This window comes from Notolepis coatsorum (genome assembly GCF_963971535.1).
Source record: "Notolepis coatsorum genome assembly, contig: SCAFFOLD_1222, whole genome shotgun sequence".
In the NCBI taxonomy this organism is placed as follows: Eukaryota; Metazoa; Chordata; class Actinopteri; order Aulopiformes; family Paralepididae; genus Notolepis; species Notolepis coatsorum.
The window spans coordinates 698-26,941 of NW_028169920.1; the positions used below are offsets into that span (position 1 = coordinate 698).

General features: G+C 49.8%; 1 pseudogene across 1 annotated transcript in view; it reads right to left on the reverse strand.

Annotated features, from left to right (window-relative positions):
* Positions 1–2,888: 2,888 nt before the first annotated feature.
* Positions 2,889–26,244, reverse strand: part of LOC311248652 (phosphatidylinositol 4,5-bisphosphate 3-kinase catalytic subunit alpha isoform-like) — a 57,945-nt pseudogene continuing 34,589 nt past the window's right edge. The window contains exons 10-11 of the transcript in view: positions 18,584–18,669; positions 2,889–2,993 (exon numbers count right to left, since the gene is read on the reverse strand). The product of the transcript in view is annotated as a phosphatidylinositol 4,5-bisphosphate 3-kinase catalytic subunit alpha isoform-like (transcript). The remainder of the gene's footprint in view (positions 2,994–18,583; positions 18,670–26,244) is intronic.

Here is a 26,244-nt window from a genome sequence, read left to right on the forward strand (position 1 = left end):
TCACACGTTGCTGTGCAATCTCTGGACGGTCAACATCTAGGTGATGGGCTCATCACCCAGCGCACGGCGCTGCTGTGTCTGCAGGTGGCTGGGGGTGAGTGGGAACTATTGTATTTTTTTGTTTGTTGATATGTCTCCCCATTTACCCATTGTTCTGGGCCACCCCTGGCTGGCAGCTAACAACCCTAGCATTAACTGGTCGACGGGAGTGAACTTTCATTGGATAGGGGTGTTGAGCCGGTTTCCACTGAAGGTTCACCCACTCTGTTTTCTTCTCTCCCCTTGTCTTTCTCCAGGATGGCCGTTGGCGTTGCTGAGTCTACAGTACTTCCTAATTCCGATTTAACGGGGGTCCCCGAAATTTACTGGGATCTGGCAGAGGTCTTTAGTAAGACGTGTGCCAAAGCACTGCCACCTCATAGACCCTACGACTGTACCATAGATCTTCTACCTGGTACCACTCCGCCCCGCGGTCGCATGTTTTCTCTCTCTCGCCCTGAGAGAAACTGAGAGCTGTCTATGAACACCTATTCAGGAAGCACTGGTCGCGGGGCACATACGTCCGTCTACCTCCCCTGCAGGCGCTGTTTTTTTTTGTACATAAAAAGGATGGTAGCCAGCATCCTTTCATTGATTATAGGGGGATTAAACAACGTTTCCATCAAGAACCGCTACCCTCTACCTCTTTAGAGAAGACCACAGGTCTTAATGTATACGTAGATGCATACAATCTGGTCAGGATTAGGGAGGGGGACGAGTGGAAATCTGCGTTTAACAGGCCCAATGTACCTAATCAATGAAAGGATTAGGGAGGGGGACGAGGGGAAATCTGCGTTTAACAGGCCAATGGGCATTATGAGTATTTAGTCATGCCCTTTGGTTTAGCTAATGCTCCGGCAGTTTCCAAGCCCTGGGTTAACGACGTGCTGCGGATTTAATTGGGGTGTCAGTGTTTGTGTACTTAGATGACATCCTAATTTTTTCTCGCGATATTGTGCAGCACCAAATGCATGTTTTCGTGAGGTGCTACAGCGTCTCCTCAGCTTCAGCTATCTCTTAAGGCAGAGACGTGTGTGTTTCACACTGACACCGTTTCCTTCCTGGGGTTGTGTGACGAAGGGTGATCTTCGCATGGAAGGTGAGTGCAGTCTTGGAAGGAATTACAACGGTTTTTGGGCTTTGCAATTTGTACAGGCATTTATTCGCAATTTCAGCGCCTTAGTCAATCCTCTGACAGCTCTCACTAAGGCCCCTTTCCTTGGCTTTGAATGGTCGCCTCGGAGTCAGCCTTCTGCGACCTTAAACGTCGGTTTACCTCCGCCCCTGTACTGATCCGCCACGATTCAGAGGCTACGTTTATAGTGGAGGTGAATGCCTCTGACATCGCGGTGGGGGGGTGATCTCTCAGAGATGTTTAAAGGACGGGAAAGTGCATCCTTGCTCTTTTCTTTCGCGCCGGCTGTCTCTGGCCGGGCGTAACTACGACGTGGGTAATCGGGAGTTGTTGGCAATCAAATTGCCACTGAAGGAATGGTGACATCGGTTAGAGGAGGCGGCACACCCTTTCATTGTTTGGACTGATCATAAGAACTTGGCTTACATCCAGGGGCTAAACACCTTAACGCTCGCCAGGCCAGGTGGGCGTTATTCTTCACTCGATTTCGATTTTCCATCTCTTACCGGCCTGGTTCCAAGAACGTCAAGCCTGACGCTCTGTCACGCCAGTTTGACCCTCCGGACCGGGAGGAGAAGCCCCATCCTATTATTCCACAGGCCTTATTTTGGCTCCCGTGTCATGGGGCATAGATAGGGTGGTAAGATCGGCTCTGGCACGGGAGCCCGATCCCGGTGGGGGTCCTCCGGGGCGGATGTATGTGCCCAAGGCTGCACGCTCACGACTGCTGCAGTGGGCACATACCTCTTCACTCACCGGCCACCCTGGGGCCGCCAGGACCCTGGAGTTTATCCGTAGGAGGTTCTGGGGGTCGACAGAGGAGGGGGATACGCGTTCCTTTGTGGCGGCCTGTCCGGTGTGCGCGCAGTAAGACCTCTCGCCGTGCACCGGCGGGTCTCCTCTGACCGCTTCCTATTCCTAATTTTGGTGGTAGTGGATCGCTTCTCCAAGGCGCCGGCTCGGCTCCGGTTTTTCCGTCCTGGGCAGCGGGTTTGGCTTTTCCCCCCATGATCTCCCTCTCCGGGTGGATCCAGGAGCTAGCTGCCCGCTTCATAGGACCCTTTAGAGTGGTTCGTCGGGTGAACCCTGTGGCTTACAGGCTGCGCCCCCCCCCCCCCCCCTCTCTCTCTCTCTCTCTCTCTCTCTCTCTCTCTCTCTCTCTCTCTCTCTCTCTATATATATATATATATATATATATATATATATATATATATATATATATATATATATATATATATATATATATATATCTACCTCCCTCCTCCTATCTCTCTCCCTCCCCCCTCTCTCTCTCTCTCTCTCTCTCTCTCTCTCTCTCTCTCTCTATATTATATATATATAAATATACTTCCCTCCTCCTATCTTTCTCTCCCTCCCTCCCTCCCTCTCTCTCTCTCTCCCTCCCTCTCTCTCTCTCTCTATATATATAATTCCCTCCCTCCTATCTCTTCTCCCTCCCCCTCTCTCTCTCTCTCTCTCTCTCTCTCTCTCTCTCTCTCTCTCTCTATATATATATATATATAATATATATATATATATATATATATATATATATTATATATATATATATATATATATATATATATATACACATATACTTCCCTCCTCCTATCTTTCTCTCCCTCCCTCCCTCTCCCTCTCCCCCTCTCTCTCTCCTCTCCCTCTCTCTCACTCTCTCTCTCTCTCCCCCTCTCTCCCTCTCTCTCATTCATACCTCTTTGGCTCCTTTCCTTCCCTCACGGAGCAGATGGAGAGACAGAGTCTTGCGGAGCGAGGGAGGTCTGTCAGGTAGATGTCATAACTCAACCACTCGTTCCACCTAGAGAGAGAGAGAGAGAGAGGGAGAGAGAGACAGAGAAAGAGAGAGGGAGAGGGAGAGGGAGAGGGAGAGAGAGAGAGAGAGGGGGGGGGAGAGAGAGAGACAGAGACAGAGAGAGAGAGAGACAGAGACAGAGGGAGAAAGAGAGGGGGGGAGAGAGAGAGGGACAGAGAGAGAGAGACACAGAGAGAGAGAGAGAGAGACAGAGAGAGACACAGAGAGAGAGACAGAGAGCGAGAGAGAATGAGACAGAGACAGAGAGAGAGAGGCAGAGAGCGAGATAGAGAGAGAGAGAGAGACAGAGTAGAGAGAGAGAGGGAGAGGCAGAGAGGGACAAGGAGAGAGAGAGACACAGAGAGTGAGAGAAACAGAGAGAGAGAGAGAGAGAGGTTTTGTAAAACCAAGAATACTTCTGAATAATCGAAGTACAGACAAATGAATAATAATAATAATTGTGGATTTTAAACATTGGACATTATATCCCTGAACGGCCCTAATTCTCATTCCACATTTTGACCATCATTAGGGCCCTTAATCCAAGCCCCTAATACACGCCCCTAACCCACGCCCCTAATACACGCCCCTAATCCACGCCCCTAATCCACGCCCCTAACCCACTCCCCTAACCCACGCCCCCTAACCCACGCCCCTAATCCAAGCCCCTAATCCACGCCCCCTAACCCACGCCCCTAATCCAAGCCCCTAATCCACGCCCCTAATCCAAGCCCCTAATCCACGCCCCTAACCCAAGCCCCTAACCCACACCCCTAATCCACGCCCCTAATCCACGTCCCTACCCACGCCCTAACCCACGCCCCCTAACCCACGCCCCTAACCCACGCCCCTAACCCAAGCCCCTAACCCACGCCCCTAACCCACACCCCTAATCCACGCCCCTAATCCACGCCCTAAAACCCAAGCCCCTAATCCACGCCCCTAACCACGCCCCTAACCCACGCCCCTAACCCACGCCCCTAATCCACGCCCCTAACCCACGTCCCTAATCCACGCCCCTAACCCACGCCCCTAATCCACGCCCCTAACCCACGCCCCTAATCCAGGCCATGGAGGAGTAGTTCATGTTTCTAGATTCATGAGCAGAGAGCCAGCAGACCGGACGACATAGTGAAGCACATATAGGTATATAGGTAAACAGGTAGGGCTGGGTGATATGGCCTCTAAATGATATCACGATATTTTTTGGCTATGACACAATTCACGATGTACATCACGATATTTTTACATTTCCTCTAAAGCAGTGGTTCTCAAACTGTGGTATGCGTACCACTAGTGGTACTTGGTGGTACTTGAAAAACATTTACAAAAAAGCAAAAAAAAAAAAAAAAAAAAAAAAATGTGTTGCAGTCAGGCCACTGAACTTAGAAGCAGGCCAGGGTGTTTCTGGTTGCTGTGGCGCGATAGTTAGATAACCTAAGTGGGGAACAACCAGGAGATCACTGTGACAGAGATTAATGCAGTCTAAACAGTCATAAATCTTTAATTCAACTTCAGCCCTGATCATAACCATTTATCTTTAGATTTTTTGTAATGTCAGATAAAAAATGAAATACTCCCACTTTTCTGAAGAGTTGGTGTTAAATCTGACATTACAAAAAATCCATCAAAATCTGTGTTGCTGCTAATCATTGACACATGCCTAGCCTGTAATAATCCCCCCCATTTGCATTTGATATATTGAAAATATTTAACTTTTTGTGTGTTTTTTTGACAATAATTTGTGATGCCATCACACAAACTGGCATTTAAAGGGTAAACATTCAAAAATGTATTGAATATGTGTTTTCTTTTCTTTTTTACAATAATTTGTGATGCCCATCACAAACAATGGCATTTAAAGGGTAACAATTCAAAAATTCCTGCACCAGAATGCAGGAAATTAAGTTTTTGTAACAAAATAATTGTGTGTGTGTGTGTGTGTGTGTGTGTGTGTGTGTGTGTGTGTGTGTGTGTGTGTGTGTGTGTGTGTGTGTGTGTGAGAGAATGACGGAAAATTGCTTGCTGTGTGAGAGAGAGAGAGAGAGAGAGAGAGAGAGAGAGAGAGAGAGAGAGAGAGAGATAGAGAGAGAGAGAGAGAGAGATAGAGAGAGGGAATTAAGTACATTTGCTGAAATACAGTTGTTCTTAATTTTCTCACTTGCTATGTGAGAATGTTAGTTATTATGTTCTCAATGCCCCTTGCCATTGTATGAGTTGTGTGGAAGCGTTTGCTAGTTCTGTTTCGTTAAGGGGCTCAGCTTGGCATCACCTTACTGCACTATCTCGCGTACGTGCACGCGTACTGAATAAATTCCACAAATGTACCTCTAATACCAGTATTAGTCTGACCACACCCCTCATCAGCTTACCTTCATAAGCAGGTGTGTGGTCACCTGCTCTCCTCCTTCTCGCTTTCACCACAAGGAAAGTGCCTCGGTAGTACCCCACTTGACGTGTTTGTTAGTTGAAAAGAGTTGTGACTGGTTTACATTGTGCTTAACCTTTTCTTCTCTCACTTGTTGTATAAGAAAAGGTTTGGGTCATAATGTATTCCGCGGAGAGTAGACCCGCTAGACCTACTCTTCACCACCGGTTCTCCATTCCCGCCTCCGCCGTGCGCCTCGGTGCTGGGCTGTTGCCACTCTCGTGGTTGCCGACCCAGCCCGGGAGACTGCCGGTGGATAGTTTTCCTCACCGACGAGCCGAGGGTTCGGTGCCGTCGCTCCGGCGATGGCCTGATCTCGACTCTGGTTCCTCTGGTTCTGGGGAATCGCCCGTTGATGAACGGGGGATTGTTTTGGAGCCGGAGGATTTGCTCGCTCGCGTCGCAAGATGGTGGCGTGCAGACGCGAACGGCCTGGGTTTGGGGAATTGCTGGAGACCAGCGAGGACGCGTCCGACTCTGGATTTCTGATGGAAACTGAAGACTTCATGGAGGAGGCGGACGGGTTCTTGTATGATGGTCCCGTGGAGGAGAGTATCCCTCCTCCGGAGACCCCGGAGGGGGGAGAAATGGCTCCATGGGGCGCCTTGTTCGAGGATGTCGAGGAACCACCTTGGCCTCATCAGCAGGATGCCCTACTGTCGGCCGCATCGGATTGTGGCTCCTTGACCAGTCGCAGCCTGCTGTATGCGAGGGATGCGGGGTCGGTGGAGGAGGGTTCTCAGGGGGAACTGCGGGCCTTGTTTCCCGAGCTCATGGCGGTAGCCGCCACCGCAAACGGTGTGCCGCTGCCGCTGCCATTGCCTGCACCTGTCCCTGATGACCTCATAGGCCATCCCTGGCAGCGTCCCCCAGTGAGAGGGGTGGACGTTGTCTACCCATTTTTCCCATTGATGGGGGCCTATGTTCGTCGGGGTCAGGCGGTGTCCAACATCATGGGACTAACTCCCGCCTACGTACCAGTTACGCGGGTGTCGGGGTTAGTCAAAGGTATGGGGGAGGGCGTACCTCGGCTTGACAATCCGATGGCCGCGCTCCTCTGTCCGGATATGGTGTGGGAACCCCTATGCAAGCCGGTTCTCCAGGGGAAGTCGGCTAGGCGATTGGCTTATTGGGGTGACCAGTCATTCATCGCTGGTACACAGTCGCTGGCTGCGGCGTCTAACATCGCCCACCTGGCTAGATTTGTATCGGGGATAATGACGGGCGGCACGGATCTGAACGAGGTAAAATGCGATCAGATCACCCAGGCTGCGGGAGCTGTTCTGCACCTTTCCCAGGTGCTGGCCATAGCCATGGGGAAAGTGCGCGCCCTGGCCACCCTGGGCCAGCGTCACCTTTGGCTGGAGCAGGCCCGTGTGCCAGAGAAGAAGAGAGCCCCTCTTCTGACGGCCGCCCTCTCCGACGCTGGCCTGTTCGGGAAGGCCCTGCAATGAATGACTCAACATGCAGAGAAATGGCAGAGGAGAGATCCGTCCTTCAACCCCATTTTCCGCCTCCCGTCCTTGCCGGTGGGGGCAGAAGGCTTCCGCGACGTCGAGCTGTCTCCGTCGCCGCTACCACTGCCTCCGCCGCCGCTGCTGGCCCTGCCAAGAGGGCCAGGGGACGAAACGGCGCTTCGGCCACCGCCGGCCCATCCCAGACGGAGGAGACGGTAGGGAACGTCGTGTCCAGCAGACTGTAACCTACCGTCCTCCGGGGCTCCCCGGGGTGGCAAGACTCGAGCGGCGCGAGGTGGCAGACGCCGTTAGGAGTGACTTTTTCCCCTTTGTGTCCCCTCCCCTACACCCTTCCCGGCCCCTCTGTGATATTGTGCCTTACACTTTTTAATTAATAAAAAAGTTCCTCGACATAAGGGGGACTGTGTTTGGCCGAACAAACTGTGTGTTTCTTCATACAAATCATATGGTGGGGTTGTGTATATATGAATCTACCCTGTTACGTTGGGGGGTGAGTTGTGTTGTGTTACGAGTTTTAAGCAAGGTCTGCAACTTACACTCGGTAATTGGTTCTATTTAGCTTGATGCTCCACATGCAATTAGAACTGGTGTTATTCCATTGCTTTAACTAAGTATATGTGTTTCACAACGCTGTGTTGTTAGTTGCAGTAATGCTCGTACGCACATTTTTCATGGCCTAGCCATTACTCTCGTTCAGCGTTCTTCCTATGTATGACATAGGCAACGGGTATGGGATTCACGCACAGGCGACTTGTGTTTTGTTGTAAACCCTTTTACACTTTTGTGGGTAGCACAATGCTATGCTTTGTTCTACCGGAGGTTTTCAAGATGGCTACGGTTGTTTTCTGTGTGTAGGGATAAAGGGTGTGTTTTCGGGAGGGGGTGTCGAATAAACCCCTCCTTTTTCCCACTTGATTGGTTTAGAGGATTTGTTGATCTTTCTGCTGAGCCAGTCAGGGCCAAGCCAGTGCTTGACAGGGGGGGGGGGGGGGGGGGGGGGGGAGGGGTATTCTACTGACTCCTGTTATGACAGGATCCAGTGGGTTTCCCCGCCCGTTGTAGCGTTGTTGCTATGGCGACGCCTTCCATGAGCTGGTGTCTTAAAGATGTCGAGGTTGGGCGCAGGACTTACAGGCCTGCTGCGCCCGTTTTATGTGTCAAACTTGAGTCTGTTGGTCACGTGTCTCACAGTTTACATATCTTTTTCTTGACCGTAGTCTCATGTGGGAAGGTGTTTTCTGGGGGAGTCTGGTCTTACACTCTGATTAAAAGGAGTGACTGGATTAAAATCATGTGAAAAACAGGGTTTTTACTCCCAGCTGTGCAGTTAGGTCATACGGGTGATGCCTTTTCTTTATTTTTATAAAGAGTTGAATGTGTCTTGATGGATTGGAAATGAGGGTCCCTGATGGAAACAAGACTAACGTCTTTCTCAGGTCTGCCTCCCCTTATCTTTTTGTATGTATTCCTGTACTGCAGTCTGTTGGGTAAATATTTTCATTCATTCATTCATGGAGTTGATTGCATCTCGCCCCTCTTGTCGTTCCCTGGGCGTCTTGGGGATTCAATATGGTGGTCTAAACGGCCTATTGTTGATGTGGGTATGTCAGAACGCACACATAGTGCTGGCTCAGGATGTGCTTTGGGCCGTTTGCTGACTGGCGCGCCTCGTTTGCTTGGGTAAAACAGCGTTTTTATGGAGCAATTGGGATGGGGGTTTTTCCTCTTCCGACATCCTGTGTGTTGTCGATGGGTTCCCGTTCATGTCAGGGGATGATGACGGAATGGGTCTGGACATATGGGGAAGGGTCTCACGCCCTAGGGATGGGCCACCGGACGCCGTTCATACCGACACGTCTGGGTGGCGCCTTCTTTTTTATGTTGGGATCAAACGCGCATATCTGCCCCTTCTCCTGGGGTTGGCAGGTCGGCGTGATTAGGGCACGGGACTGGTTCTGGTCGAACTGGTCCAGATCAGTCCACCCGTTGTCCGCTGGGGATGCAGATCTGCTGTTCTGGTACCCTGAGGGACTTGGGGTTTTTTCAGGGGGAAAAATGCTAGGTCGATCCGGGTGTCACAGGGTTGAGCGTTATGGGACCCTTGTTGGGTGCGTTGTATTCTGCACTGTCGTAATGGCTTACGGCCGTGCTGACCTGTACGCGTCCGATCTCGTCGGATCTCGGCCGCTGTACGGGTTGGTCTTGGTTGGTACTTGGTTGGGTGACCTCCTGGGAATACCGAGTGCGGGGTGCTGGGGCTGGTCTTCCATATTACGCTCTTCTCTTGCGTTTTGGCGCTGAGGAGCCTGTTGGGTGGGGTTAACCTCCTCTGGGATCCTGTGCTCCCCGTATCACCGGGCCCGGTCCGGGGTGATGCTCGTTGACCCGTAGGCCCGGGATAGCCCTGTTGGGAACCGGAACGCGGGCTGCGGCAGTGCCGCAGGTGTGTTTCGGGGTTCTTTCCTGAGGGGTTATGGGACCAACCATTGCGTGGGGTGATGCCTGGGTGGTTGGTTCTCTGGTGTGTTGCTGCAGTGTCAACTCCCGGTTCTCCGGTTGAGGGTGCCCCTGCACGTTCATGACGTCTGCCGATCGTATGGGCTTTTCTGTGGGCAGCTGTCAGGGGTCGAGTGGTCTACGGATCCCACTTCTGACGTGCTGTTTGAAAGCTTGGTTATGCGACAACGCCAGCATACGCCCCTTCCGCCGGGGCGGCTGTTCAGCTGTCCTTTCTGGCGCCTGCCTCGTCCGCAGTTTTTTCCAGGCTTGGGTTGACAGCCTGTTGCCTGGTCTTTCCCCGGTGCACTGCCTGCTTCCGTTGGTTACCTCTTGTGTGTTTAACCATGCTGTCTGCCTGTTGCAGGGCTTGTGTTCCAGGCGGTGTGCTGTTGGGGAGGACAGGGCCCGCTCGGCTGAGGGGCCCTTTTTGTCCGGATACGCTGGCGATGTGGGGGGCGGGGTCACTAGGTGCCCCCCTGGTGGGGTCTTGATATTGGCATCGTGGACTTCTCCTGGCCCCCATTCCAGGGAGCCCAGTCCTTTGGTGGATCTGGGTCTTCCTTCGCGCTCCGCTGCTACGGCCTTGCCACGGGGTTGGGTTTGCCCTTGACCCCGTGATTCTGGGGGCAGTAACGAGGTTGTTCCTCCGTTCGTTCCCGGGTGGCATGCGGGTTGTGCGTGTGTGTAGTCGTGGGGTCAAGCCACGGTCTGCTCACCCTGTGCGTTGAGTTGCTTGAGTGCCTCTTCGCACGGTCGGGTCCGTCGCCTTCCCGTGAAGCCCCTAATAGGGGGGCTACCCTCCATTAGGGGGGGTCGGGAGGGCTCGGCCCTCCCTGTTCTGATGGTTGTGGGGGGCTGTCAGCGGGGTGTATTTGTCAGCCAGCGGCTCCGCTTGGCCTCCCTTGTGCAGTAAGGTGATGCCAAGCTGAGCCCCTTAACGAAACAGAACGTTAGGTTATGGCTATAACCAAGTTCTGTTAGTTAGGGGCGACGCTTGGCATCAGACGGCCGCTGCAGCCCTTGACCTCACCTTGTGGTGAAAGCTTGGGAAGGAGGAGAGCAGGTGACCACACACCTGCTTATGAAGGTAAGCTGATGAGGGGTGTGGTCAGACTAATACTGGTATTAGAGGTACATTTGTGGAATTTATTCAGTACGCGTGCACGTACGCAAGATAGTGCAGTAAGGTGATGCCAAGAACTTGGTTATAGCCATAACCTAACGTTCTAGTGCTATCCCTTTGTACATTGTGGCTGTGTCTGGCAAAAGTTAACAATAAATAATGGTATTAGGAATACATTTGCCTCCTGCGTGAACTGTGCATAGCTGAATAGACTGTATTTTAACGCCGGTCATATGGTGGTACTTGGAGAGCCAGCTACGTTCTCAAGTCAAGTCAAGTCAAGTCAAGAGTTTTATTTGTCACGGCATACAAGTATACAATGAAATGCGGGTGGTCTTGCCCGCAACGATGTGCAATACAGTGGTACAACATATAATAGAATCCAATAAAAACAACATTGTGCAATAAACAGGTAACAGGTAACAGGTAACATGGTGTGACATCTCGGTATCTGTACATAGTTATTTACAGAGCATATAGGACATGCTAGGCAGCTTTGGTAGTGCAATACACTGTTACTGTTGCTATACTAATTTAAAGTGGCCTTTCCTTTTGGCAATAAGTGTGGGTGAGTGCGGCATGAGTGTGTGCCCGCTCATGTTAAAGTGTTAAAGTGGCTGCTAGTGCACAGCGTGCGTGTCGTGTGTGTGCTCATGTGTGCTTGTGTGTGGATAGTTCAGTGTTCTGTGGCACTCAATGTTCATTGTTCAAGGCTCTGATGGCCTGGGGGAAGAAGCTGAGCCGAAGCCTCTCTGTCCTAGTAGCTGGGGTTCGCAGGCGTCTGCCTGACCTCAGCAGCTGGAACAGGCTGTTATTGGGGTGGTGGGGGTCTTTCATTATTCTGCAGGCTCTGGATTTGCACCTCTTGTTGTATAGAACCTGCAGGGGAGGTAGTGCAATACCCGTGGTACGCTCGGCTGAGCGCACCACTCTCTGTAGGGCCTTCTTGTCCTGTGCCGTGGTGTTTCCATACCAGGCAGTGATGTTTCCGGTCAAGATGCTCTCTACAGCTCCTGAGTAGAAGGACTGGAGTATCTTCCCCGATACTCTGAACTTCCTTAACTGTCTCAGGTGGTAGAGGCGCTGCTTCGCCTTCTTTACTACTGTGTCTATGTGTGTTGACCATGTCAGATCCTCTGAGATGTGGACCCCCAGGTACTTAAAGCTGCTCACCCTGTCCACGGTAGCCCCGTTAATCCTCAGTGGTGTGTGTGTCTCCTGCTGTCCTCTCCTATAATCCACGATCAGCTCCTTGGTTTTACCAATGTTCAGGAGCAGGCTGTTGTCCTGGCACCAGCGTTCCAGTACCTCAACCTCCTCCCGGTAGGCCTTCTCGTCGTTGTCCGAGATCAGCCCCACCACCACCGTGTCGTCTGCGAACTTCACTATGGAGTTGGAGCTGAACTTGGCCACACAATCGTGTGTGTAGAGTGAGTACAGCAGGGGGCTCAGAACACAGCCCTGGGGGGACCCGATGCTCAGGGTGATGGTGTTGGAGGTCTGACCCCCCACCCTGACCGCCTGGGGTCTTTCGCTCAGAAAGTCCAGTACCCAGGCGCTCAGGGCGGAGCTCAGACCCAGCTCGATCAGCTTGTCCACCAGTCTGGTGGGGACTATGGTGTTGAACGCTGAGCTGTAGTCAATGAACAACAATCTCACATAGCCCCCCTTCTGACGGTCAAGGTGAGAGAGGGTGCTGTGCAGTACCTGGGAGACCGCGTCGTCAGTGGACCTGTTTGTCCTGTATGCAAATTGCATAGGGTCCATATCACTGGGGAGGGAGGCACAAATGTGGTCCTTGACCAGCCTCTCGAAACATTTCATGACCACAGAGGTGAGTGCCACCGGTCTGTAGTCATTTGGACATGTTGGGGAGGGTTTCTTCGGTACAGGGATGATGGTAGACATCTTGAAGCAGGCAGGGACCACTGACTCCGCCAGGGATTGATTAAATATGGCGGTGAACACCGGGGCTAGCTGGTTGGCACAGGACTTAAGTATGCGTCCTGTTATACCATCTGGGCCAGCAGCCTTCCTGGTGTTCACCTGCATAAATGCTCTTCTCACACTGTGTTCCGACAACGAGAGAGCGTCCCCGCCCCCCCCGCGGTTGCCCCCCCCCCCCCCCCTCCACAACAGCCGGCGCGCCAGTGACGTCACTAGCCGGAGAGCTAGCAGCGCCACTGTCTACACCAAACCAAGCGTAGAAAGAGTTGAGCTTGTCCGCGAGGGAGGCGTCGTCGCTCCCCATTGAGGGGGCGCTGACTTTGTAGTCAGTTATTGTCTTCAGTCCCCGCCATAAGCCTCTTGTGTCGTTTTGTGCCATTTGTGTCTCCAGTTTGTCAGCATATGTCCTCTTAGCAAGTTTAACAGCCTTGCGTAGAGTATAGACTGAAGCCTTATACTCCTCCATGTTTCCTGACTCTCTGCCCAGGTTGTAAGTGGTGGTGCGAGAGTTCAGAGCTGCTCTAATAGTACTGTCCACCCACGGTTTCTGGTTTGGGAAAACCCGCACCTTTTTCGTGGGGACAACACCATCAGCTATTGTTGTTATATAGCTCACCACTGTGTCTGCGAGCTCGCTGACGTCACTGGCGCTGCCTTGGAACATATCCCAATCCGTGTCTGCTAACACGTCCTGGAGCGTGGCCTCTGATTCGTCAGTCCACTTCTTTGTCTCACGTGACACGACGCCGTCACGTGATCTTTTCTCAGGTGGTATTTGGTGTAAAAAGTTTGAGAACCACTGCTCTAAAGCACGTAAAAATGCTTGATTTAACCCTTTGAAGCATACAGTCACACCAACATGACAGTGCAGGCAGCAGTCAAGTCTCCCCCACTTCACAGGAGATGTCACAGCTCTCCAGCGTCTCACCTGCTCTCTCTTTGTTTTGTTGTACATTCGGCTTGTTCTTCCTTTTGCTATTAGTTTTGTTATTTAACTTTGGAGTCTGGAACACCCAGCTCCCACTATTTCTGTCCATTTAGTTAGTTGTGAATAAATAGTTATTTTTGATACACTTTTGTCCAGTGTCCTGTGTCCACCACGTCGCATTCAAGGCCTTGACGAGCCATATGTTAGGCTTGAATGTAACATGGGGGCTCTAGCCGGTCTTCAAACAGCTAAGTATGCTCTTAATTTATAATTTGATTTGACTACTGGTATGCTTTAAAGTATTTAGTTTAGTGGACACCACAGGTAGGTAATTTCATTGTTTTCTGGCTGTTGTTAGCCTCCTGTGTACCACGTACTCCTGGGGCAGTCAAAGAAGTGATTGGTATATGATCTTTGGCTGGTAGCAGGTGTGGTTGAAGAAAGCTAGGTCTACAGTGCATTAGCTTTTAGTATAGGTAGGTTAGGGGGCCGGGAAATGTAATTAGTGTGTTAGGACCTGATGTAAGTGTTTTTTGTTAGATTAGACATGTGGTGGGCCTAGCAGTCCTTCTTTTGACTGCAGTATAGGTTTTAGAAGCTATTTGTGAGTCAAATCAGATTGTATGGAGCACTTGTTTGTATTAGAATTTGTTTGTTGAATTTGTTTGTTGCGTAACACAAGGGGTTTTGCCTCACTTGGTTGTTACTGAAGAGCGTTTGTTCCGGTATGTTGGGATAAATGCCTACCACAGGGTTAGTCTTGTGGGTGGTTCGTCTCAGCAGAGGCCTGTAGCTAGTGTTCAGTAGCAGTGTCTGCTGTGATTCTCTAGTATAGGATCTGTGTGCATTATTGAGCTTGACCTTTTTGATCCAGTATGTGTTATGCCGCGTGTCTTAAATACAGTGTGATTTGTTTTGCGTGCTAACATATAATGCCGTGTTTTGAACTACTGCTTGTGAGTTTCATTGCGTGCTGTGTTATGCCGTGTATCTTCAATCACTGTCATTTAATTACGTGCTACACCTTTTTGTGGATACAGGGTAATTGGAGTTTGAACCCCAGGTCGTAGGAATGGTGGGTGAGTTGCTTGTGTTTTGGATACTGAACTATATCCCTTGTTGTGGATTGATTGTAGTATTGCCTTGTATTAGTAATTAATTAATTGGTTGATTAATTACTTAATTAGTAATTAATATTGTTGTATTCATTTGTTGTCGTTTACTGAGGATAATAGACAATGACGTTGGACATTGATGACTTTGTTGCAGAGCCAACACTGGCTAAGGTAAGAACATTTTCAAAGGATGAGTTACTACAGGTGGCAGCAAGGTTTTCAATAGACCTCGATGCAGGCCAGAAAAAGGAGAACTTGGTAGGTCAATTAATTGAGGAACTGAGTACACTAAAGGTTTTTGGTGTGGCTGCAGGTAGAACTCTGGAGGAGGAGGGAGAAGGCTTTGAGCAACCGCGTGGGCGAGATGTGGAGCTTAGAACAGCGCGTGAGCTTGCAGCTGTTAACAAGGCAGACCGTGAGGACCTTGAAGCTAGTGAGATGAGGAGAGCAGCTGCAGCAGCTACAGCAGCAGCTACAGCAGCAGCTACAGCAGCTACAGCAGCAGCTGCAGCCAGAGCAGAACGTGAGGCCCAGGAAGCTATTGAGGTGGCACGGGAGGTACGCGCCCAGGCAGCATATGACCGGGAGATGGCGTTGCGTAATGCGGGTGGTGCTGGTGCTATACATGTGCATCGGGAGCCGGGTTTTGATATGGCTAGGCAGAAAAGCATGGTTCCGTTTTTTTTTGGAAAGGGACGTCGATAGTTTTTTTTTATTATTTGAGGACATAGCTGGCAGTTGCGGCTGGCCAGCGGATAAATGGACTATCCTCATGAAGAGTGCTTTGCGCGGTAAGGCACAGATCGTGTATGCGTCGATGTATCCTGATAATAAGGATTATGCTTTGGTGAAACAGGCTATCCTTAAAGCCTATGAATTGGTCCCTGAGGCTTACCGCCAGAAATTCCGCAATTTGAGGAAACAGAACTCTCAGTCTTTTGTGGAGTTTGTGAGGGAAAAGCGGTTGCTTTTTGACCGGTGGTGTGCAGCAGAAAAGGTCACCACAGTGGAGGAGATTAGGGACCTAATCTTATTAGAGGAATTCAAGGTGTATGGCGTATCTGAGGATATTGCTATGTACTTAAATGAGAGGAAAGTCAGGACCTGTTCAGCAGCAGCGGTCCTGGCTGATGAGTATGTTTTGACCCACAGGACGTCTTTTGAGAGACAGCATTATCCTGTGCATGATGAGGGGAGGCCAAAATGGACTCCTAATAGGCCTGCAGGGTCCAGTGCTGGGGGTAGTGGTAAGTTTAATGGGGCATGGGGAAGCGATGATGCCCGGAGGTGCCAGCATTGTGGGAGTGCAGGACATGTGATGGGAAATTGTTATCGTTTGCACCCAGAAAAGCGCCCGTCTAACCCACCCAGGCCGGTGATGTTGATAAATGCACCTGTACGTAACCCTGTTGTTCTGTCTCCACTAGATGGCAAAGGAGTGGATGACCTTTACACACCTTTCAGGAGTAAAGGGTTTGTTTCATTGACAGAGGGAGGTCCTAAAGTACCGGTGACAATTCTCCGTGATACTGGCGCATCCCAATCTTTTGTGCAAAGTAGTGTCCTGCCCTTTACGCACCACTCTGAGTTGGGTGCAGGGGTCGTTATTGAGGCTTTTGGAATGCACACAATGAATGTGCCACTGCATAATGTCTTTCTTGATTGTGCCCTTGTATCAGGACCAGTGGTGATCGGAGTGACGGCTGGCAAACTCCCTATGCAGGGGGTAACGTTGCTCTTGGGCAATGACTTGGCTGGAGGTAAAGTACTGGTGAAACCGGAGGTGACATGCGTGCCAGATACTCGAGTGGCGGAGCAGTATCTCGGGGGCTTCCCAGCCTTTACAGTGGCTGAGGCCACAGCCGGATTGGAGGAGGAGAATGAGGAGGATGAGAGTGAGAAGGATGTTGCTAATTCATGTGGCACCATTTCTGTTGGTGTTTCTGATGTTTCATGTGGCACCATTCTGGTTAAAGAGGCTACAAGGCCAGAATTAGGCTGCCAGCCTTCCTATAGCTCTAATGTTCATGATGTCTCACTTGTCAGGAGTGATGATCCCAGTATGTCAGTTATTGGTTCTGATATTGTTTCACGTGACCACACTGACTCTCTGCCGGGCACTGGGTATGCTAGGTATGCTTGTCAACCTAGTTACCTGTGTCCTGTACAGCAGGGGCAGTCTTCACAACCTTGTCTAATGGGTGGCAACCATTTTGATCGTGACGAAGTTGATATGTGTGCCACCGTTTTGTGTCATGACAATGTAACTGTGTGTGCCACCATTTTGGCTTGTGACAGTAGAAGCAAATCGGGCACCTTTTTGTCTCATGACACTGTTGCTGTCTGTGACACCATTGTTGCTCATAACAGTCCTATTTTTTGTGACACTGTTTTGGCTCATGACAGTGCAGTTTCTTCTGTCATTGTTGCTCATGACGGTGCAGTTTCTTCTGTCATTGTTGCTCATGACAGTGCTAATTTTTGTGGCGCCATTTTGGGTCACAGTGTTAATGAGTGTGACACCATTTTGGATCCTGACAGTGTTACTGTGTGTGGCACCATTGTTGCTCATAACAGTGCTAGTTTAGGTGACACCATTTTGGATCCTGTTGATGTTATTTTGAGTGACACCGTTTTGGATCCTGACCTTGTTATTTTTTGTGGTGCCATTTTGAGTGGTGATCCAAATGTTTTAGTGATTGATGAGATGTTACTGTGTTCCAGAGACGGTGGTGACGTGCCTGTGGCGGTACATCCTGCTCTGGGAGATCATGGTTTAATGTCTGCTCCTGGACTGCCGGTGTCAGGAGGAAGGGAGATGGGCCCTGTGGTGGTGCCAGGGACGTGTGGAGTGTCTTGTGTTCCTGTTAGCTATCTTGGCTGTCCTGAGTGCAATGAGCCTGTCTCTCATATTGGTTCCGGTTTAGTGCCTCTTTTTGACAGGTCGGTATCGGTGGAGCGGCCTGTTGAGGTAAAGTTTTTGTTTTGTGGTGATCTGTTCGTGGGTGGATTGGCTTTTAGGCCTGGCGCCTCAGTAGAACGGGTGGTGGTGAGGCCAGATTGGGTGTTTCCACCAGCTCCACTCCATCCAGGCCCAGCGGTATATGTTTTGGAGGGGACTCGCTTGTGCGGGTATCAGGGCGATGTTGTTGTTTGTGCTAAGCAACGGTGTCGAGTGTTCCTCAGTAGGGAGCATTCGACTGAGTTAAGGGTTGTGTTCGACAGGGGCCGACCCATTGTCACTCTGTGGTAGTGGCTCGCTTTGTGGGTCACAGTTTTTTTGGTGTACAGTTGAGTGTGACTCTTGACCGGGGCTCACACTCAACACAGTACAGGCACTACACATGTTGGAGTGTGTGGTTGCATTTTTTTTGGTAAGGTTGGTGAGTATCCCCTTATTTATTTATGTTCATTCTCTTGGTGATGGTTTCTTTGGGCTATAGTTGGGAGAAGAACATAAATCTTCGTGTGGGGGTGTTACGTATTACTTTCACATGGTGGAGGGATACTTACTGTCTGTGGTGCATATTCACATGGTGGTTAAGTGTGCTGTCACTAATTGGTGGTTTAATTGACACACTGTTTCTTCCTGTTTTTGCTTGTTTAAAATGGCCGCTTTTTAATTGATCACAGGTGTGGTGATGAGGCACCACGCCCTACAAATGCAGAGTGCAGGCAGCAGTCAAGTCTCCCCCACTTCACAGGAGATGTCACAGCTCTCCAGCGTCTCACCTGCTCTCTCTTTGTTTTGTTGTACATTCGGCTTGTTCTTCCTTTTGCTATTAGTTTTGTTATTTAACTTTGGAGTCTGGAACACCCAGCTCCCACTATTTCTGTCCATTTAGTTAGTTGTGAATAAATAGTTATTTTTGATACACTTTTGTCCTGTGTCCACCACGTCGCATTCAAGGCCTTGACGAGCCATATGTTAGGCTTGAATGTAACAGTGTGTGTGTGTGTGTGTGTGTGTGTGTGTGTGTGTGTGTGTGTGTGTGTGTGTGTGTGTGTGTGTGTGTGTGTGTGTGTGTGTGTGTGTGTGTGTGTGTGTGTGTGTGTGTGTGTGTGTGTGAGAGAGTACCTGGGGTTTGAGCAGGGAACTCGTTGTGTGTTGACGTTGTCACAGAGAGGCTCTCCTCCGTGGTAGATACCCGTACGTACATAGATCTACACACACACACACACACACACACACACACACACACACACACACACACACACACACACACACACACACACACACACACACACACACACACGTTTCAGGTTCCAGTGTAAACTGGAGTTAACCTGTTCAGACCCTGACAGACCTGGTTCTATATCGTATTAGCTTCCGCTCAGCGTCTACGGCACATATCTCACTCCAGTGACGTGCACTGACATATCTCACTCCAGTGACGTGCACTGAATAAAAAATTCACAATGTACCTTTACATACCAACATCCGTCTGGCCACATCCCCACCTGCTACCTACATAAGCAGGGGTGTGGCCACACACTCATCTCCTTCTCAAAATTCACCACAAGAGAGTGCCTGTATACACCACTTGACGAGGTGTTTAGTTGAAGAAAGGAAAACAGAAGAACAAGGAGATACGTTGACGTTATATCTTTATTTTCTCTCTCACTATTTTCGAGAAAATACGGCGATAATGTCTTCGTCACTGGGGTGTCTGGAAGATGATGATCAATCTGACCTCCACCAGCTTTTTCGTATTAGGGGCTCGCGTCGCTGATCTACTCCCCACCGGCAGTCCTCCTTGCTGCGGCTGGATAGGTATTGAACCTCCGGTTATACAGCTGGACTGTAGGAGGCACCGGCTGTTGTGAGAAACTGGTTGTTTTCTGGGTTGGGTGAGTAATGTTTTGCTATGCGAGCACCAGTTGTCTGCTAATGATATGGGGGTTGGCTGACAATTTTACGAAGGCCGGCCCCAGATTGGGGTCCTCTGCTCTGCCTCTTAGGCGACGGACGGAGGGTCCTGGTCTGACGCCCATGATGGTCAAACTAGTGGGCCGCGACCGAGATCTGGTTTAAACCCGGGGTTCTCTGGACGAGCTGATGCTTCTCTGTCCCGTGAAGGCCCCATCTTTCAAATGAATGTGAGAGTACACCCTAAACACGAGGAAATGTGGGTCTGGATCTTCTTTATCGGTAGTTCCATGCTAAAGTCGGCTGCAGCCCGTATGGGAATTGTGCCGACTCCGCTGTTATGTCTGTTAAATCACTGTTGAAAACTGTGTTGACATTTCTTTTTCTCTTCTCTCTTAGGATGAGGAGGGATTCAGGCGGCGGCCTGTCTGAAGTGTGGCTTGTTATGTCGTTGTGTACAGTTCAGGTGATAGCTGCTTAGCTTGCGTGCTAGTGTGTGGCCTACTGTTAGCGAGTCAGCTGTTAGCTGCGGCGCTAGCCCGTTGTGTCACTAGGCTAGGAAATGTTAGCTTGTTGCTATCAGTCGGGAGCGGCTGTTAGCTTAATGCTACACTGTTGAACGTTGCTGTGAGTATAACAAGCCTTAAACACTCTGACTACGACGTCATCTTTGACAGAGGATGTTAGTCGACCCTACACCGGGTGCCATGCCAGCGAGGACTTCGTCAACATGGAGAATGGCGGCTGGGTGGCGCAGCGGACATTACCCTCGTCACCAACGCAGGAGACGCTGGGTTCGACTTCGGTTGTCCCGTTAACCAGTGTTGCAGTCCTCTCGGCCTGCGCTCAAGGTGGAGGTAGGAGTCCTGCCGGACTTTAACACTTCTTCTTTCCTTCCCTTCTAAATGTTTTGTAATAACGATGTTTTCCAAAACGTGTGTTGCTGCAATACATTGAGGATACGACGCGTGTTGTGTGTGAATTGTCTTGTCGCTGGTATAGCTTCTCTCTACCTAAGAAATCGGCGTTGTTTTTTACGTGTGTAAAAATGAACTGGTTTAGTTGTGTTGAGAACATGTGTGTTCATGTAACGTTAGTAACGTGATTGAACTCACAACTAAGTGGGTTAATTAATCTATGAAGCTATGCTTAGTGACATGTGATTGAGGAATAAATTCTTCTCTCAGCTTGTGATGACAATGAACAGCATGTTCACATATTAACAGGGGTACCTGTTCAACCTGGTCGTATCAAGGGTAAGGTAGGAGGGGTGACCCCCCCGGTTTTTCCCTGGGGCTTCCCCCCTCCTCTCAGACATGTTTTGTATACAATATATTGTGTCACTGTGTTTGTGGGGATACGATGTAACCCTCAGCTTAAACTGCTGGGGTTGTGCTTCTGCTTGAGAAACGATTTTTTTCCTAAGGAAAAGGTTGTTTGGTCACTGTCATGTGTGCTTAGCAAGGCCTGTGGCCAATACATAATCGAGGACTTATGTCTCTCTCGTTATGAAAAACGGCGTTCCTCTGTAGTAAGAGTGTACTTTTGCCAAAATGGGACCCATGTCCGTATTCTTTTTTCTTTTTTCTGAAAAAAATTTAAATTAAAAAAGTGGCTTCTTGTCGTTCCCCAGGCGGCTTGGAGGAACGGTATCTGGTGTCTTGTTAGACTATCCATTGATGTGTTTTGGGTCTCGACGTGTACATAGTGCTGGCCCTGGGTGTTTCTGATAGGAATCACGCATGAGGCTTGTGCGCCTTGGTTGCTCATCATTAAAACTGCGTTTTTGTCTCTTCCGAGCGCCAGTTTACTAGGTTTGTCTCGACGAATTCTCGTTCATATCTGGGGGATGTTAACGGAATAGATCAAAGCATAGGTAGAGGGGTCTCACGCCCTTGGGGTGGGCCACTGAGCGCGGTACGAACGGGACCGTCTTGGTGGCGCCCTCTATAATGTTTTAGATCGACACGCGTACCTACCCCTCCTCCTAGAGTTGGGGATGTCGGCGTGATTAGGACACGGGACTGGTTCTGGTCACGCTGGTCCAGGTCAGTTAACCCGTTGTCCGCCGGGGACGCAGATCTGGGGGCCTGAGGGACTTGTGCTTTTTTCGGGGGTGTTATGTACCATGAGCTTGATTACTCCTGTGTCACTGTGAATTAGTGCACTGCAACCTTGCCCAAGCCCGACGGGGCCCTACCCGACCCGACGGGGTTCGGGCTGGGTAGGGCTTTGTTTTTAAATAAATAATTCGGGCTCGGCCGGGCCGGGCAGTACCCTCTTTAAAAAAATCTTTTTTTTATTGCGTCTTTTTTTTTTTTTTTTTTTTGCTCGCTATACTCATATAACTAGGGTTATAGGATAACCTTAAGTTTCTGTTTCATTTTCGCGCTGTCATCAGAGCGTGAAAGCCTCGTGTCTGAGGAGTCAAGATGTATAAGTTAACAGATAAAATAGTCAAGGGAAAGTTGCATTTTTGGAAACATTTGGATGTCTCCCTCCGCAGCCTGCAGGGATAACTCGAGGGGAGCGCTCAGGTGGACGATGAACAAATTAACCAGACCGAAGCGGCATAGGTTGAAGTTGGAATATAGCCAGTTGGCGAATGTTTTAATTTGTTCTTGGATGTATGTAGCCGGTTGTTGGCGAAGTTTTGTTAACGACAACGCCTTGCTGACATCAACACAGCGAAGTGGTGAGTTTGATTATTATTATTTGCTGGTGTGTGGGGTGACGTCGCTGCTGCCCTGTTCTGTTGCGCTTTCATTATATAAATGTTGCTCTGCTCGAAATCTGATTTATGTTTTCTGTTTGTTTGTATAGTGATTGAGTAGGCTATTGTGTCGTGTGTGTGTGTGTCAAAGAAGATTCCATATAGCCTTCAAATTACGAGTTTTACGAGGCTGACTTGCGCTGGGAAATAGAATTTGCGAAAAAAGGCTATATAATGGTTGTTAGTTTTCAGCATGATAATGTGTTATTTAGTTAGACCTATTGGACATTTCGTTTTTGTTTATTTATTAAGTTAATATATAAACAGTGTTTATAATATTTAAAACAAAAAAATAAAAGAATTTTTGGTTATATGTTATAATATATATATTAATGTTTCTTTTGTTTTCACTATCTGTTATTTAGGTAGACCTATTGAACATTTTCGTTTTTGTTTATTTATTAAGTTAATATAAAACCGTGTTTCTAATATTTAAAACAAATACAAAAAAAATAATTAATAATAAATACAATTTAGTTTTAAAAATAAAATCAGGTTTTAACGCGGGCTAGGGCCTAAAATATTATTTACAGTCGGGCTTATTTTCGGGCAGGGCCTGAAGTTCACGGGCTCGGGCTGGGTACGGGCTTCATTTCAAGGCCCTTGCAGACCACTACTGTGAATGCAGGTGGTGGCTGCTAATTAGCTGATTGCTGCTGATTGGATACCTGCCTGGCAACTTAAAGCCACTTCCTCAATCACACATGCAGGCTGACTGTTGCTAGAAGAGATTGTGGAAACAGAGTCTTTTCACTTTTCACCATTCTTTGATCTTTAGTTTGTGCTAGTATTCATAGTTAGAATAGTCTTTTGATTTAAACACAGGCTTTGGTGTCTGTTTGCACTTATGTTGTGTCCCTTTGAGCCAGGGTCGTAACAGGGGGGAAAATGCCGGGTCTGCCCGGGTGTCACAGGGTTTGATATTATGGAGATGTTCGTTCTCCATTCTCTTCGCCCCTCTCTTCTCCCGTTTACGCATGGCTGAGAGGGGGCTGTTGAGGTGGTTTTATAGTACTCCTCTGGCATCCCTGTGTGCGTCCCGGTCCGCCGGGCCCGGTCCGAAGTCATTTTTCGTCGACCCGTAGGCCTGGGATAACCCCTTTTTGAAAACTAAAACACTTGTACTGCGGTATAGCCAGTGTATACCCGCAGGTGTGTTTTGGAGTTTTTTCCTGAGGGGTTATAGGAACAACCACTGCATGTTGAACCAAGAGGGTGGTTGATTCCCTGGTGTGTTGGAGCGGAGTCAACTCCCGGGTTACCCGGTTGAGTGTGCCCCTGCACGTTCATGACGTCTGCCAATCGTGTCAGCCTTCTCTGCCTCGGCCCCTCTAGAGCGTCGGGGATTTTTGGTGGAGGCTTTGACATGGTGCTCAACAATGCCAGCATACGCCCCTTCCGCCGGGGTGCTTTTTCAGTTGACCCCTTTGGTGCCTGTCTCGTCCGCAGTGCTCCAGGCTCGGGTCAAGTGGCTGCTGCCTGGATTGAGGGATCGGCCTCTTCTGGAGGTCGTCTCCCCGGTGCGCTGCCTGCTCCCGCTGTAGTGTAGCCTCTTGAGTGCTTCGAGTATGTCAGGGTCAGTGCGCCAGGCAGCGTGCTAGTGGGGGGAAGGGCCTGTTCTTAGATGGGCCCTGTCCGAATACGCTGGCGATGTGGGGGGCGGTGTCACTAGTGACCGCCTGGTGAGGTCTTGATGCTGTGGCGTCATTGGCCTCTCCGGGCCCCCTTTTTTCCGGGGGGATCCAGTCCCTTCTGGGTCTGGGTCTTCCTTTGCGCTCCGCTGCTACGGCCTTGCCACGGGGTTGAGCTTTGCTCTTGACCCCGTGATTTTGGGGGCGGTAACAAGGTTTGTTCCTTCCGTTCGTTCCCTGGTGGCATGCGGGTTGTGCGTGTGCGTAGCCGTGGGGGCAAGCCACGGTCTGCTCACCCTGTGCGTTGAGTTGCTCGAGTTCCTCTTCGCACGGTCGGATCCGTCTCCCTCCCGTCCTCCAATAGGGAGGGTATCCCTCCATTAGGGAGGGTCGGGGGGCTCGGTCCTCCCCGGTTCTGATGGTTGTGGGGGGCCTCAGTGGGGTACATTTGTCGAGCATCAGCTCCCGCTCAGCTCCCGTTGTGCAGTAGACGCTGAGCGGAAGCTAATACGATATAGAACGATAGGTTATGAATATAACCGTAGTTCTATGAGTATTAGTGACGGTCAGCGTCTGGACGCCACTGCGGCCCTTGATCTTACCTTGTGGTGAAATGATTGAGAAGGAGATGAGTGTGTGGCCACACCCCTGCTTATGTAGGTAGCAGATGGGGGTGTGGCCAGACGGATGTTGGTATGTAAAGGTACATTGTGGAGTTTTTATTCAGTGCACGTCACTGGAGTGAGTTCTGTATCGTTAGTGGCTTAGCTTGGCATCGCCTTCTGCACTATCTCGCGTACGTGCACGCGTACTGAATAAACCACAAATGTACCTCTAATACCAGTATTAGTCTGACCACACCCCTCATCAGCTTACCTTCATAAGCAGGTGTGTGGTCACCTGCTCTCCTCCTTCTCGCTTTCACCACAAGGAAGAGGTGCCTCGGTAGATCCCCACACTTGACACCATGATGGAAGAAATTGGATTAGGAACAGCTTGGGAAACAAGGATACGTTGACATCATATCTTTATTTTCTCTCTCACTATTTTCGAGAAAATACGGCGATATTGTCTTCGTACTGGAGTGTCTAGAAGATGATGATCATTCTACAAACCCTCCACCGGTTTTCGTATTGGGAGCACGCCGCTGCATGCTTCTCAACTGCAGTTCCTTGCTGTGTTTGTTGGGGTGAAACCTGTCAGGCCACAGCTGAACTGTAGGACATGCCGCTGTTGTGAGGAGCGGTGCGTTCCAGGTTGGGTGAGTAGTGTTTGCTGGCGGGCTCCACTTGTCTGTTAGTGCTATGGGGGCTACTAGACAAAGTTTATGGAAACCGGCCCCAGGCTAGGGTCCTTTGTTTAGCCGTCTAGGCGACAGAAGGCCTTGGTCTGGCGACCATTATAGTTTTAACTAGTGGGCCGCGACCATTGACACTGGTGATCCCTGTGTGTTCTGGACGAGTGGATTCTCTCTGTCACCGTGTTAAGACCCCATCTTTCATATCCAAATGAGAGTATTCCTTCACGAGGGGATATGTGCATGTAATGTGCGATAGCGGCAGATTCATGTTCAAAGTCAGCTATACAGGCCAGTTGGTACTGTGCTGATTCCGCCGGACGTGTTAATGTCGCCGTTGTGAAGCGGTGTTGACGTCTTGTTTTCTCTTTTCTCTTAAAAAGTGAGGAGGGTTCAGAACGGCGGCCTGTCTGGGTGAGTGTTATGTCATTGTTTGCATGTTCATAGCTTACGGTTAGCCGGTCGGTGGCCTGGCGCGGGGTAGTTTGGCTTCTCGCGCGCCGCCGGGAGCTCGCTCCTGATCGTGTGCGTCGTAGATCGGCGTCTCGCGAGCGGAAGCGATAGCACCCGAACGGTTGGAGCAGCCGTTAGCTTGATGCTATTCTGTTGAACGTGCTTTGATTTTTAACATGTTTTACACTCTTGACCACGACGTCATCCTTGACAGGGGATGTTCGTCAACCCTGCCTGAGCCTAGACGGGGATTGCGTCAACAAAGAGGGCTGTGTTCTACGGTGGCTTGTGACTGCACTTCGCTGATCTGCGTTCCGGGCAGGTACGGGGTTGGCCAGACCCTCATAACACGTCTTCTGGTTTTACCTTGCTAAATGTATTGTGAATGACGGTGTTTTTTCCCAAAACGTGTGTTGTTGCAATGCATTTGAGATACGTTGCGGGTTGTGTGTGAGCTGTTTTTGTCACTGGCAGTAGCTTCTCCGTGCAGGTCGTGATGTATTGATCTGGTTGTTGTGTGAGAAACATCATGGTGTTTATGTGTACCGTGTACTCACTACTAAGGCAACTAACCTATGAAGCTATGCTTGGTGACGAGTGAGTAAAAGAATGTTCTTTCTCAGACTGTAATGACAATGGACAGTGAGTTCACACATTAACAGGTTTTCCTGTTTTAACTGGCCGTATTGAGGGTAAAATAGGAGGATTGTGTTTT